Raw genomic sequence first — 4,284 nt, 5'->3', positions numbered from 1 at the left:
GGATTCAATGAAAAACCACGTGGATGGAGAGATCAATGAGAAAACAGAAAGTGATGTGATAAACAAGCAATTAAGGAAAGAAGGAAAAGGAAATATCTATGTGGACTCATAAACAAAATAAAGAAAGACGGGAAAAGTTTAGAGAACGGTTCGGATTGAAAACTGAACGGGACCATGAAATGTGGTCTCTTAGGCCGATCAATCGGTTCAAACCGAAGCTCTGTTGCTCCGCATCACAAAAGATGGCTTTCGGATCCAGTTCGCTCTGGATCCAATTTTGACCCGACCCAAACCCATTTCCTGACCAGTTAGCTCCCACTCCTGTATCTTTTCGCTCGCCCCCAAATCTAGCCCTAAAATCTAAGCAGCAGAAGCGGCGACGACTTCTCCGGCGACAGATTCCGTTTCCTCCGGCGAAATCCAGCGAATTTTCCGGAGACAAGTCTAGATTCCTCCGCATCGTCAGAGCGGGACCCGGGGTGATTCTCATTCTTCTTTTTATCTTCTATTTTTTCTTGAATTCCTTTTTTTTTCTCAATTGCATTCCATGGCCACAAGTTAAATTGTGTTGAGAGAATTGAAATTTACAGTTTAATCGGAGAATGTGAAGGAAAAATGATTCTTTAGTTGGGGAGTAGGTTGCTTATCATGCTAATTTCATCTCCAATTTCCTTACTTGGTTGAAATTTCAGGGAAACTCATACAATTCTGTTACTTTCTGTTATTTTTATGTATATGCAAGAGAAAAGAATAAAAGTTTGATATCCTTTGCGTTCTTGTTTCAAAATCTTGTCATTATGTTTCTTTTTTTGTCTTCCAAGATTTTTTACTTTTATCGTATAGCAGTTAGCTCAATTTTCATGGCAGGTTGAACATTGGAATTTAAACATAGAATGTGATGGAAAAGATTCTTTAGTCTCGCAGTTTGGTGCATATTATGCTAGTTCGATCTCCAGTCTGCTGTGGGCACTTGTTTTGATATTATTTATTTTCTCTAGTAAGCTTAAATTTCACGGAACGATCATATATTCTCTTACTCTATGGTAGAAATGCCGGAGAAAGATCAAAACTTGTGGCTTCATTTGCATTCTTGTTTCAAGTTCGTGTAATTCTGTTTCTCTTTTTCAAGATTTTTTACTTTTATCGTATAGCAATAAGTTAAATTACATGAAAGATTTGAACTTTGCAATCTAAACATAGAATGTGATGGAAACGATCTTTAGTTTCATAGTATTGGTGCTTATTATGCTAGTTTGATCTGCAGTTTGCTGTGGGCATTGTTTTTGATGTTATTTATTTTCTCTAGGAAAAGCTTGAATTTCATGGAAAGATCATATAATTCATTTACTTTCGGGTAGAAATGACTGAGAAAGACCAAACTTGTAATATCGTTTTTGTTCTTGTTTCAAATTCATGTAGTACTGTTTCTCTTTATTTCTTTATTTTCTTGTTCTATAGCCATAAGTTAGTTAAATTTCTAGAAAGATTTAAACTTCGCAATCAAGAGATAGAATGTGATGGAAAAGATTTTTTGGTTTGGTAGTATTGTGCTTATCATGGTAATTTGGTCTCTGATCGAGGTGGTAGCATATGTTTATTTTTATTTCTCTAATAAGTTGAATTTTCACGGAGAATTGTGTAATTCTGTTATTACCTGTTATTAAGCCAAGAAAATGCAAGAGAAAGAACAAAACTTGTACTCTCATTTCCCTTGTTTCAAAATCGTATGATCCTGTTTCTCTTTTTTCTCCTTTTTTTAATTTTTATTCTATAGCCATAAGTTAAATTTCATGAAAAGATTTGAACTTTGCAATCTAAGCATAGAATGTGATGGAAAAGCTTTTTAGTTTGGGTGCTTATCATGCTAATTTTTTTCTCCACTTTGCTGTGTGTATTCATCTTGATGTTATTTATTTTCTATTTATAGCTTAAATTTCAAGGAAAAATCATATAATTCTATTACTTTATGCCATTAAGAAAAATGCAAGAGAACAATTAAAACTTTGTAATCTTATTTGTGCTCTTGTTTCAAAATCATGTAATTCAGTTTCTTTTTCTCTTTCGATATTTTCTTTATTCTATAGCCGCATGTCTAATTTCATGAGAGCTTTGAACTTTTCCATTTAAACATAGAATATGAAGGAAAATATTGTTTACTTTGGTAGTGGGGTGCTTATCATGCTATGATCTCCAATTTGCTGTGGGTATTTGTCTCGATGGTATTTATTTTCTCCAATTAGCTTAAATTCATGAATAAATTATTTTATTTTCCTTACACTTTGTTATTACTATGAGAAATGCAGGAGAATATTGGTGTTTGGAAGGGCTTACTTTTTGGGTCAAAGTAGCTTATAAGCTAGCCTATTCATATCTAACCCATTGGTAACATCGCAAATAAGCTAGCTTTTAAGTGCCATTTGAAAAGGCTGGATTCCCCAACTTATGAAAAACTAACTTATAAGCTCATCTAAATAAGCTAGGATTGATCAAGTAATGACTTTTGACCAATACAAATTTTATTAAATTTTTGTCATAAAAGTCAAAAGCTGTCAAAAGTTAGCCTAGCTTAAAAGCTTTTAAGAATAAGCTCCTACTAACAGCATAAGCTTGTTAACTTATTTGTTTTATTGTTTCTGGACTTTAGTTTGGTAGTATGGTGCTTAATATATTACTGTGATTTCCAATTTGCTGTGGACACTCATCATCCATCTTGATATTATTTATTTTCTCGAATTAGCTTAAATTCATGAAGAAATACTGTAATTCTTTCACTCTCTGGTATTAAGATGAGAAATGCAAGAGGAAGATAAAAAAGTGTAATCCCATTTCATTCTTGCTTCTAAATTATACTTTAAATGTCTAAAGAAATAGGATTTTGTATGTTAATATATTCTTCAAGTCTTTTTTTGAAGGTCAATAAAGGAAGTAAAATAGTTCTCTTTTGTATTATTCTTCCTTTATAGATTCATTCTAAACCCTCATTGTGCTTAAATGGATGCTGTATTTTTCTTTTTCGATAAAACAAGGAGTGTTCAAATCATAGCTAAAGGACATGTCATGTCCAAGTATGTAACACTAAAAACTTTGGTACAAATTTGTATTCTGTTAAAACTATACAAAATAATAATATATAGCATGCTTCAATATTTTAAACCCAGATGTTTTGTAATTCAGAAAACTAGCTTACATCTTATGTCGCACTAGGGAAAAGTTTCTGATGTCCTAATTTAACTTTTTTTCATGTATCCTGAAAACAATAGTTTACTAAATGAAAACTTCTATGATTTTATGCAGGAAGCAGATGAAATTGAATAGAGCATGCAAAATGCATGCTTAGTTTAACATCTAATTCTATGAAGTGCAACATGTCATGAATTAAGCCCTACAACCAATTTTGCTGCTGATACAGGACAAAGGAGGAAGAGGACTAGTATCCTCCCTCCTCCCTCCTACACAAGTGTGGCTAGCATCTGGCTATTTGAGGCTTCAGTTTCTTGGGAAGTGCCTAGCATAGAAATCCTATCATGAAAAAGAAGGTTTTTCTTCTCTCTTTTTTACTGTTTAGGTCTCTAATATGTGAATGTACTGAGATATAAGTTTTGAGACCAGCAGTGTTCTATTGTAGTTGCTTAATAAGCAACCTGAATCTCATCCTTGTATCTCTTTGGCTGGCAGTGTAATAGCGTGGGCCAGATATTTGAGCATATGCTCCAGGAGCTTGGTGACCACCCTGTGGAATTCCAGTTGCCCGACTGGCTGAAGAAGGATAAGTCCATGATGTATACCAATATCAAGCGCAGTATCCTGACGTTCATTTTATCTCGATACTCCTGTTTAATTAATTAGTTACCTAGTTAATGTTTTTTAATATATCTTGATCTGTGTCTTCATATTATATCACAGACTAGCAATGAGTGCAATTTGTAGTGGCAAAACCTGTCCTCTTTGTCCTTGTTTTTTTTTTCCATACTCATGATGAATAGCAAGAAATTCTTGTCATCTTTTCTTGCATTCAAATTCTTTATTAGATTGGAGAATTCTCAGGATAAGCACTAATGAAATGATAACAATTTGTGTAATTATGACATCCAGTCCCTTGCCTTCGGTGGCCATTAACAGAGGATCACAGGGAAAAAATATTTACTCGGGATATTCTGTGGTGATTTGGTCATTCATTCTACTGTTTTAATTCACTACTGCAATGCCATGTTTGATTATCATCATTACATCAATTCATGAGTGGTCAACACCACACTCACATTTCACAATACTCACCATCTCACA

General features: G+C 33.6%; 1 long non-coding RNA gene across 1 annotated transcript; it reads left to right on the top strand.

The window, feature by feature from the left end:
• Positions 222 to 4,261, top strand: LOC109849332. The gene is made up of 3 exons (XR_002249069.1): positions 222 to 479; positions 3,295 to 3,536; positions 3,676 to 4,261. It is a non-coding gene; the product is annotated as an uncharacterized LOC109849332 (long non-coding RNA).

The sequence above is a fragment of the Asparagus officinalis genome, chromosome 7 (assembly GCF_001876935.1).
Source record: "Asparagus officinalis chromosome 7, Aspof.V1, whole genome shotgun sequence".
In the NCBI taxonomy this organism is placed as follows: Eukaryota; Viridiplantae; Streptophyta; class Magnoliopsida; order Asparagales; family Asparagaceae; genus Asparagus; species Asparagus officinalis.
The sequence above is the reverse complement of the archived record's forward strand: the minus strand, read 5'-3'. Positions and strand labels throughout refer to the sequence as shown.